We start from the raw sequence: 10955 nt of genomic DNA, 5'->3' as shown, positions 1-10955 counted from the left end.
AGGGTCTGTCAGCCCTAGCTGCCAAGGCCCCAGGAGCTGCCTAGCTGTGCAGACGCCCTGCAGCCGGACTCTGGTGACCCATCTTCCCACCTACTGCTTTCCTGGAGGGCCAGGGTCAGAGGACAGACTGGGGCCCCACATCACCCCTGACTGACTGGAACTTTGGCCACCCGCATGCCACCTCCCTGTGCCCTGCAGCATCCCCCAGACGTGAGGCCTGGAGCTGCCCCCAGGGTGACAGGAGGCTCAGGTTGCTGTGGTCCCCGAGGTCAGCTCTTCTTCACTGACGGCAGCCGTAGTATGGGGCTGCCTCCAGGAGAGTGGGGTCAGGAGGCTTCCTGGGGACCCCATCCCGTCCTGGGCCTCTCCCACCCTGCATCCCGGGCCGCCTGGACGGGTGAGGGTGGGAGCTGAGCTGGCAGGTTGGGCTGCGGCTGACCCCCCCACTGCCCCGCCATCTTCCCTATGTAACCGGAAAGTAGCCGTGGGGACCCAGTGTCTCCAGGACCCCCCGGAACCTCCACGTGAGGGCAGGACTTGGTCACGTCTGGTCCAAAAGCAAAATGGACAGAACAGGATGGCAAGGTACCTGCCCAGCTCCCGGTGCTGGCCTTGGGCACAACCCGGTGCCCTGAGTTTCTCCTCAGGTCCATGGCTTCCGGGTCCCCCTGTGCCTGTGCTGACATCCAGGCCTTGGCTCCCATGGTTGCTTCCAGGGACAGACTCTTGCCACTCAGAGGTCCTGCCCCAGGGTTCCCAAGCCTCCCCTCCCCTCCTCCCTCCTCCTACCCCCTCCCCTCCCCTCATCCCCTCTCTTCCCTCCTTCTCCCCTCCTGTCCCTTGTCCCTTCCCCTCCAGGATGCAGCTGCCAGGGAGCTGAGCTCAGCTACCCGCAGCCCGTGGCCACAATCCCCTGGGACCTGGGGGTGGGGATGGAACTCCAACAGGGCTGGTGCAGGCCCTGCAGGAAGATCCCGGGTGAGGCCGAGGGCTACAGGCTGCAGGCTGCAGGCACACCTGCTGCCACACGCTCCAACACAGCAACGTCCGTCACCCGGGAGCCCTGGCAGATGGCCGCAGGAGGAGGCGCCCCCACGGCATGCCCTCGCCCCAGGCCGGTTTGGGGAGCTTACCAAACTGCATCCCATGTGCCCCCCACAGCATCGACCCCAAGGGGAGCCTGCCCACAAGACCACAGGCGGGGTCCCCGCTTCTCCTTGGAGAACAAAGCCTGGAGCCCGTTCTTGCTGTGGCCTGGCCACTGGTCCCAGACGGGGCTCCGAGCTGCCGGAGACGTCACATCCAACTTCCTGCTCACGGGGTGTCAGGGGAGTGGAGGAAACCATGTCCCGCCCTCTGTCCCTGTCCTCCGCAGCCCATCACCCGGGGAGAGCGGGGACCTGCCTGGGAAGGACACACGACGCAGGAACAGGAGCAGCGCTCCCCACACGAGGGCAGGCAAGAGATGAGCCACTCCTGTGCCCCATCGTTTACCTCAGATTTTTTAAAACACAGAATTCCACAGCTGGATGTGAGCAGTTGTGGACAAGGACAGCAGAGCACAACTGAGGCTGACCTGACGTACGCGGCAGCCTTGCCGGGGCGGGGGGCGCACCACAGACAGTGTCTATGGGAACTGCCCCTTACAGACAGGAAAACTGAGTCCCACCAGAGCCAGGTGCTCTGCTTGAAGCCCAGAAGAAAAGAGGGTTTTTTCCTGGTGTAAAATTCTACTAGCGTCCTGTGTCCAGCTGTTTCTCATTAATTTGTTTAAAAAGCAGCAACGGTGAGAGGAGGGAGCAGCTCTCCAGCCCTGGCACACGACAAACTAGTGCTGGGGGCGGGTGCAGCCTGCAGGGACACCAGGGACCTGGCAGGGCTCACGTCTGTGTCTCAACCACAGAGTCACTGCGGTGGGGCTGGGAGATGCAAACAGTCCGGGGAGCCCAGGGCCCGGCCTGGAACCTTCCCTCCAACACACCTGCCATGAGAAACCCATCAAATTTAAAGCTAGAGTCATAGTCATTTCTGTCATTGGGCAGGAAAACCAACCCTTATGAAGGCGACGTATTGTTTGAACTGTACTTTATTCCATACAACGTCCTTAAAGCAAGTACATGTTAATAAATGCAACTGAGGGTACAGATGGCACTTCGTTTCCTAACAGGACCTGATCCCAGAGTGGATGGCTGGCGTACGATGCTTCCATTACGGGAGCTACAGTAATCCCTTAATCTTGCCCTAACGCCCAGCAGCGAGTCTGCACCCCTCCCCCAGTGGGGCCCTGAGGCTGCTGTGAGGAAACCCAGTCAGACGCCACAGGTCCCTGTCAGCGGAGGGTCCATGCTGGGGACAGACGGTCCTTGTGGGATTCACACGTACTGAGGGCCTGGAGCAGCATCCCCACACCCACAGCCCTACTCACACAGGCCCCTCAGGACCCGCCCATAGGCCTGCCCAGGACGTCTGTGTGCCCAGGAGGGTCCATGTGCCCAGGAGGGTCCATGTGTCCGGGAGGGCCCATGTGTCCAGGAGGGTCCGTGTGTCCAGGAGGGTCCATGTGTCCAGGAGGGTGTGTGTGCCCAGGACGGTCAGTGTGTCCAGGAGGGTCCATGTGTCCAGGAGGGTCCATGTGTCCGGGAGGGCCCATGTGTCCAGGAGGGTCCGTGTGTCCAGGAGGGTCCATGTGTCCAGGAGGGTGTGTGTGCCCAGGAGGGACAGTGTGCCCAGGACGGTCAGTGTGTCCAGGAGGGTCCATGTGTCCAGGAGGGCCCATGTGTCCGGGAGGGTCCGTGTGTCCAGGAGGGTGTATGTGCCCAGGAGGGTCCGTGTGCCCAGGAGGGTCCGTGTGTCCAGGAGGGTGTGTGTGTCCAGCAGGGTCCGTGTGTCCAGGAGGGTCAGTGTGTCCAGGAGGGTCCGTGTGTCCAGGAGGGTCTGTGTATCCAGGAGGGTCACCGTGTCCAGGGCCCCTTCCTGGGCCCTCAGCCCTGGTCTTACCTTGACCCTGATGGCCGCCCCCTAGCTGCCAAGGGCTCCTTAGAGAATGGGAAGGGTCCCAGGAGGAGCACCTGCAGGAGCAGCAACCCAGGCCTTTGTTTAAGACAAAAACGTGGAATGAGTTGATGTTTTTCAAATACAAATAAAACTGAATCATTCGTATTCACATGGAATCTGATCTGGTCTTTGCCTCTTCCCTCACAAGGTAGAAACCTCAGAAGGTGGCTTTGCTTCCTCTGGGCTGCAACCAGGGTGGTGGCACAGTGGAGGGTGGGGCACTGCCCTGGAGGGGTTTCTCCGAAGCTCAGACTCCTTCCTGTGATCCGGCCCCTCCCAGGACGTGGGCACCTGCGGGAGCAGCTGGGTGACAGCCATGAGGAGAGGCCACAGGTCCATCCCCCGGTCCTCAGTGACAGACCAGCCTGCCAGTTCCCTTCTCTCAGCCACATTTCTGCCTCCAGGATTTTCTTTACTATAAGCAACCTGAATCCCTTTTGGGGACAGACAGGTGGCGATACCTGGATGCAGGGGCGGGGGAGGGGAGAGAATCCGCCCTGGCCGCCTAGGCGACTCCTGCCCCGCACATGGCCTTGGGCCCTCCTAGCACCAGGCTCCTGGGACCACACCCTGAGGTGCACCTGCGGACACGTCTGCCACAGACATGCCAACAAGACAGGAAATGTCCTTTCCTATTAGCATACTGACCGCATGACGGCGTAGATCAAGGTAAGGATCCGTCCACCTTCCTGCGGAGACAAAGGGGCTGCCTTGCCAGGACCCTGGGCATCTGTCCGCGCAGCAGGGAGGGCGTGCGTTCCTCCAGGCACCCAGGGGTGGCCAGGAGGGTCGGGGGCCCACCCTGAAGGCGGGCTGGTCCTCGTTCCCACAGACCGCCCCTCCCTGCAGATGCAGTGGCTTTAGTGTTCAGGCCCCATGCCCTCAGAGCCCTGGGGGTGGGCACCCCGGACCATCTGCCATCTGCTCATCAGACCCCAGGTGGTCCAGTGTCTGGGCTTTGGCCTCAGGGGTGCTGTCTGTCCTCCCTGGGGCCCAGGGATCTGAGGGCGGGAACCCTCCGTCCAGGATAGGGACCCTGGCCGGGCTCTGACCACCTCCTGCAGCCCGCGGCCCTAACCAAGCCCCCAAACCAGGCAGCTCCAATCCAAGGACATTCACTCTCTTGGACACCAGCAACCTGAGGTCAGGTTGCCAACACTGTGTGCAGAGCATCTGGAGAAGACCCATCCTGGCTTGTCCAGCATCCGCGGGGCTGGCAGCCCTGGCCTTAGACCCCGTGTCCCCTGTCTGTCTCCATCATCTTGAGGCTTCTCCGTGTGGGGTCTGCGGCATCCCTCCTCCTACAAGGACACCAGTACCACACCAGGCTCACCCTAGTCCAGGACGATGTCCTCTGCACTCATCACACCTGCAAAGACCCGAGGTTCCCGGTGGGGAACCAGCGGGGCCAGTGGTCAGTCCTGCCCACCCCGTCTCTGCAGCAGGGGCATCATGAGTGTGCTCACCCCATCCCCCGGGCCCAGGGCTGCCCTTCCAGTCTCTCTCCGGGGCCTCAGACCCCCAGCAGCCGCAGCTTTTGATCAGCTGTGGGCCCACATGGACAGTGTCTAACAGCCTCGTGGGGCCCCAGGCTGACCCCAAGCTGCAGAGCACGGCTGCAGCAGGCATGCCTCCCCGGGTACCATGCAGGGTCTGCTCCCCACTCAGCAGCTCAAAACGGCCCCTCTTGCGCCTCACCCGGGACACAGGCAGACAGCCCCGAGCTCACAGGAGCTGGTCTCCTCTGTGTCCAGAGATCCCCAGTCCTGGCCTGATGACCTGACCTGATGTCCTGACCCAACACCTGGCGAAGCCCAGGAAGACGTGCCGAGGTCGTGAGGGCAAGCAGCATTGGTAAGTGCGCTGTCCTCGGACCACTGCCAATTGGCACTGAGACGTCACGAATTCTGTGAGACGCATGAAGCCCCTGCTCAGATCTGGGTGCATCCCCTGCAGAACCCACCGAGACGCTGTTTCCAAAGGTGCCGGCCCCACGTCCTGAGGCGCATGAGGGGTAGGACCCCAGGGCTGGGCGGCAGGCAGGCTCTGGGGCTACAGCTGAGACAGCAAGAGGGTGGTGGGCTACACCCTGCCCATCAGGCTCCAACCGCAGGAGGGTGGTGATTGCTGTCCTCGCTGAGGCTCCTCTTCCCCTCAGGACTGCGGATCTAAACGGCTCATTTGGGAAGGGGTCTCTGGTCGTCCTTCACTCTCACATTGTCCACCTGCACATCCGGACCCGAGGGCATGGGCAGCGCATCCTGCGAGGTCCTGACAACCAGGATATCTTGCCCTGCGTGGTGAGAGCCACACAGCCCCTCCCCACTCAGGCCAGCCCCCCCCACTGCCCGCTGCCCTGTGTGGTGCCAGGAGCAGGAGGGTGCTGCCCCTGGGACCCTGCGGGGCGACCCCCTTTCCATCCCCATCGGAGCCCAGCAGAGATCTGAGGGGAGACCCCAGTGCCTCCTGGAGGGGCTCTGGCTCAGTCCTCCCCACCTGCTCCCAGTGGGGTCAGCAGAGCATGCTCTCGGCATCACACCCTTTATCAACTCATGCCCCTTGGGATGACCCTACCCCCGGGATGGGGCCTGAGGTAGGAGAGTTGTCACTGGGAGGGAGCACCCATCCTTGAAAGGCAGACCCCCACCACGACCCCATGTCACCAGGCCATTAGGGTTGGCACTCGGGGCTGAGCCCGGGACCCGGAGCTACTGCAGAGAGACCCCAAATGTGTCCAGACACAGGGACAGGAAGAGTTCTCTTTTCCACTCTACCTTAAGGAAGAGGTTTTACTCTCCCTGTAATTTGAATTTAGTTCTAAACTGTTTAATAAATTTTTCGTTTTACATAAAAGTCTCAAAACTAGTAAGACGGGTCATCCTGGAGTCGCACCCACTATAGCAGCTGCAACACCTCCCTCAGCGGTGAAGCCCGACCCCGTCAGCGCTGTGCGCATGCATGCGGTCAAACCAGGGTGAGCACGTCCTTGGTACCTGGACCCATCGTTGGCTCAGACTTACCACGCACCCTGGTGCCCGCTCCCATGCAGGGCCCCGTAGGTCAGATGCCCTGTTGGGACCTCGGCCGCCCAAGGCTCCTCGGGCTGAGACCGCCTCACACTGTCCTCATTTCTGACAAGCGGTCAGTGTTGAGGACGTTTGTAGGGTGCCCTCGGAGGGGTGCTTGGGGGAAGAGGTGATGAGCCGTGCCCGGGGTCCCGGGGGTATCCACACAGAGCCACCGGGGCAGTAGTACACTCTGCCTCCCCAAAGGGGAGCCTCCAGGGCTACTTCCAGCTCCTGCACACTCACCCCTCACACATGATCCCTGAGCTCTGCAGGAAGTGGGCTGTAGCCCCCGTTATACATGGCCCGGACCCCGCCCCTGCCGGCTTCTCCTGGAGACCCATCCCTCCTGTCAGCCCTGGGGCTGACCTGCCTGCCCCTGGGCACCCGCAGTCCCGCCTCCCTCCCCACCATCACTCTAGGGTCCCAGGAGTAGGTGCTCATGCATGGCTGGGTCAGCCCCTGTGACCCGTCAGCCCACCAGCCACTCTGGCCCCCATGCCCTGGGTGAGGACCTGCAAGGGGCCAGGGCCCCCACGGACCAGCCTGGGTGACCTGTCCCCAGGCTGGAGGCACCTACATGGCCCTACATGGGGACAGCACTGGGGGAGACAGCCTGCCCCTGGCCCGGGGAGGCACCGCCCAGCTCTGCCTCAATGGGGCCCATCTGTGAAATGGGCTCCGAGCTCTGCACACACGTGTGGGGCCTCTGGGGCCTGAGCCATGTCTCCTCAGAGCCTCCAAGCACAAGATGTGCTGACAGTGGGGCCGCCCCCAAGTGAGAAGTCACACGGGTGGCCCCAGGCCTCCGGCAGATGAGGATCAGCACCTCATCTGTCAGCCGTGAGCTCATCTGAGGCCCCGCCAGACAGGTAGCCCCGTGGCAGGAAGAGGAGCCCCAGCCTCCATGACCACACTGCCAGTTGCAAACCTTGGGGAGTTGGGGGGCTCTCTGTGCCCCCCCGACCCACTGCCCCAGCTGCTCCTGGGGGACTGGCCTCAGCCAGGAGCTGGCCACACAGATGCCCCCTTGCCCAGGGCCGGCCCCGTCCCCAAGCATCCTGTTTCATGAGAATGTCCTGGAGCAGTGGGGAAGGCCATGCATAGGGCGCTTTGGGGGTGCCCCACCACAGACGAGCCCCAGGGTGTCCAGGCTGCCCCCCGGAAGGCTCCAGCTTCCACAGTGGCCCTGAGAGGACCCCAGGCCCCCAGGGTCGCCCAGGGTGCGCATGTCCCTGCAGGGCTTGTCCTGGACGGGACCCCATCCAGGGTTGCCTGGTGGACCTTTGCCAGGACCTCAGGCCGCAGGGAGTATGGGAAGTTCCCATGGGCTTGATGTCCAGGAGCAGAGGCAAGAGGAGCGCCAGCCGGGATCTAATATTCCCTCTGCTGCAAGGATTGCATGCTAACGGACGCAGCCTCTTCATCAACCTCGGCCCCTGAGTCCTTTAAACCACGCAACTTTCAAAGAAACATGTGTCTTTCCAAATTAGTTTTGTATCTAAGGATAATAAGACAGTAAGAGTCATATTAATTAACTTACAGGAGCCCTAGGGATGCATCTGCAGGTTGTTTTATTTGCTGCCAGGGCCTGGATGTCTCTCAGGTGGAGAGAATGCCCCAGACGCCCGCCAGGCACGTCTGGACATCAGCTGCTGCTTCACACAGACCTCTGCCCGGGGTTGCAGCACACCGCCCGTCCTGACCCGTCCCAGCCGCCCCTGTGCATGACGAGGACTCATGGGCAGAGCCTGCCTGGGGGCCCAGCAGCACATTGAAACATCACGGAGAAAACCCTTCCTGCGAGTGGAATCCTCAAAGTTGGGGATCGGACTGTAAACGCAGAGGCCGGCGTGCTCGTCCACCTGCGCCTCTAAGGCCCATGGCAGGAGGTCCCAGGCTGAGCAGGGGAGCATCCACGGGGAAGAGCCGAGGCCTGGGCCCATCCACACTGTCCTGCCTCTGCCGCACATAGCCCTGGCCTGGTATGCTGGGTGCAGAGCTGACTCCTGCGGGCTTGGGAGCCTCCTCAGCCACGTACCATGCTCTGCCGTCTAAGCTTGACATGAGGTGGCTGTGGAGTCAATGCTGGGGGCCTCCTCACTCGCTCACTTTACGGCCCGTCACGCAGGAAGCGTGAGGACAGCCAGAGTCACCTCCTAGGACCCAGGGCTTTCCTATACCCGCTGACCTGCCCAGGGGCATCTGGACGGTGGGGCCACAAACACACAGGATGGGCTCCCAAGGCACCAGGTCCCTGCGAGGCAGCCGGTGTGACATCGAGCACGGCGGGCAGGCGTGAGGACCTCTGGGGCCAAGCAGCCCCATGTCCCTGGACAGCAGGAGGCCTGGCTCCAGAGGCCCCCCTCCCCGGGCTGCTCACAGTCCAGCCCCGCAGAGCATGGCCACGGGTGCCAACACAGGGTCGAAGGAGACCCTACAGGCGAGCCAGGAAGTAGAGTTCGGGGCAACGAGCCCAGGGGTCAGTGTGGGTGGGTGGGGGGATCCAGGCTCTTGACCCAGGTAAGGCCCAGCTTTGCCCCTCAGATGCTCCGGGAAGTCGCACAGAACCCAGTGCCTGAGACCCAAACATCCTTCAGAATCAAGGACTTTGTGGTGCTTTCTCTGTGGCTCCAGGAACTCCCCTGCTTCTCACCTCCTGCTGCCCCAGAAAACAGAGGCATGAGCAGAACACGGCTGAGGAGCAGCTGAGGGCACTGCACCCCCATTTCCCGTGCAGAGGGTGGCTTGTGGGCCTTTCTGGGGACCCCAGGTGGGGGCAGAACATAGACGGTGGCCTCCAGCACTGGCGGCCCGGCTGCTCCTCCTCCACTGCCTGCAGCATCTCTGCAGTGGGATCCCTGCAATGCCCACCCCCCAAGCCCACTCCCCTCCCAGGAGCCAGCGAGTCCAGGGCCCAGGGACCGGCCATCCCAGGGTCTAGCTCTGTGGGCTGCGCTGACCCCACCACCCCCTAGTCCAGTGTGTGGGTTACAGGCCGGCGGCCCCTCCAGGGCTGGGGGCTCGAGGCTCAGGCCAACGGGGACGGCTGGGACATGCCCACCTCGAGCTTGGCCAAGCAGGGTCCCCAGGGTCCTGGAGGTCTTGCCTGGCCGCGGCCTCTGTGGGTACCTGCATCCTCCAGCCTGCATCCTGGGGCCCGGTGAGCACCACTCTGCAATGTCTCCCACCCTGTGCTGTCCACCCCATGCAAGCACAGCTCAGGGGAAGTGGCACCATTTCTAGTCAGACCATAGGGTCCCCTGGCCTCGCTGTGCATGTTCTGGGCAGTGGGGGCAGGCGCCTGGTCCCAGCGGCATGCGAGCTCAGAGTGCCTGGACTTGGACCATCCGCACGGGCAGCCAGCCTGTGTCCTGGGTGCTGGACACAGGTCCCCCAAACAAGCCCACCCCGCCCCGCCCCAGTGCCCCCGCCCCACCTCTGACAGGGAGAGAATGGTGGCTTTGAAGGTACATCAGAAGTGTAATCACGAGATAGAAGACAGAGCAGCTCCGTGTGGAGGGAGTGCAGGGTTTGCGGTGGACGGCCGGGCCCAGGGCCTCCAGGGCTCACAGCACCCGATGCCCTCATGCTGCACGCCTGGGCTTGCAGAGCTGTGGCCGTGTGGGTCCTCGGCCAGAGTCCTGGCTATGAACCGGGAACCAGCCTCCGCCAGCCCTTGGGGCTCCTGGGCAAGACAGTAGCCGGCGTGGGGCGCACAGCCTGACACCTGGCTCTCCTGTCGCCTCCCTGACGCCCCCAGCAGGAGTGGACATGCTAAGAGTGCCAGTGTCTGGTGCGTGCACCACACAGGAAGCCTTGCTCCGGCCGTGCACAAGCACATACGCCTGTTTACACACGTGCGAGTGCCGTGCCTTCACACAGAATGCGCGGACTTGATACATGTGTCTCTCACCGTGTGGAATCACCGAGGTCGCACGTGTCACAAGCCAGGAAGCCGCTGCCCGCCCCCCGCCTCCCCCCACCCCCAGTGAAAGTCATTGCTTCCCAGGCAGGCCGGTGTCAAGGACAAGTTCCCGTAGTTCACGGTACTTACGTCCTGCAGAGTCTGCAGCCACTGACCTGGGCTGGTCCCCGGCGCTGCTGCACCAGTTCCTGCTACAGATGCTCACGGCATGTGCGTCCCCCGAGCGCCCTGCCACCTGCCATCCACGTGTTTCTGATTCAAGTCGCCGTATTCGCCACATACTGCAGACCCGCGGCTGCTGAGTTGGTGGCCAAGCCTGAGGCCTGTCTCACACTTGGGGTTTCTCTGCAAGCCGTGTCCTGCCCTCGTGGCCCCAGACAGCTTCCCGGCACTTCGCTAGGGGGCATTTTAAATGGTGAAATCACCAAGAAAAACACACAAATGCGAAGGGCAAGGCCGCAGGACCTGTGGTGAGGCAGGGGTACAAGGGGGAGCAGCCTCTCCGCAGAGCATGGAGCCCGACATGGGACCCCCAGGCCCCAGGATCGCAGCCTGAGCCAAAGGTCCCTGGGCACCCCGAGAGCATGTGTGAGGGCAGGAGGCAGTAACGCTGGGGCAGCCCTGAGCAGCGCGGCCGCACACACACCCGGCCAGGCAGAGCCTCCCCTGGGCCCAGGGCCATGTCTGCGTCAGCCGGTGTGGGGGCGAGGACCGGGTGGCCCCGTATGCCCGTCAGGGATGAGACCTCCCCTGCGTCTCAGTCCACACTGCCTGACGCTGCCTTGGCCACACAGGCAGCTGAGCCCACAAGGGGACCTGCTGCCAGCTCCATCACTTTGTCAGGTGAGGCCCTGCATCCAAGTGCGAATTGAGCCGAAGGCTGAGCCTAGGGCCCTGGGGCAGAGAGG

General features: G+C 62.9%; 1 long non-coding RNA gene across 1 annotated transcript; it reads left to right on the top strand.

The window, feature by feature from the left end:
- Window positions 1-3357: 3357 nt before the first annotated feature.
- LOC119870619 lies at window positions 3358-5871 on the top strand. Its single transcript, XR_005352971.1, has 3 exons — window positions 3358-3723; window positions 4809-4908; window positions 5213-5871. It is a non-coding gene; the product is annotated as an uncharacterized LOC119870619 (long non-coding RNA).
- The last annotated feature ends 5084 nt before the right edge of the window (window positions 5872-10955 follow it).

This window comes from Canis lupus, chromosome 1 (genome assembly GCF_011100685.1).
Source record: "Canis lupus familiaris isolate Mischka breed German Shepherd chromosome 1, alternate assembly UU_Cfam_GSD_1.0, whole genome shotgun sequence".
Classification (NCBI taxonomy): domain Eukaryota; kingdom Metazoa; phylum Chordata; class Mammalia; order Carnivora; family Canidae; genus Canis; species Canis lupus.
This window is presented reverse-complemented; position numbering and strand designations above follow the sequence as displayed.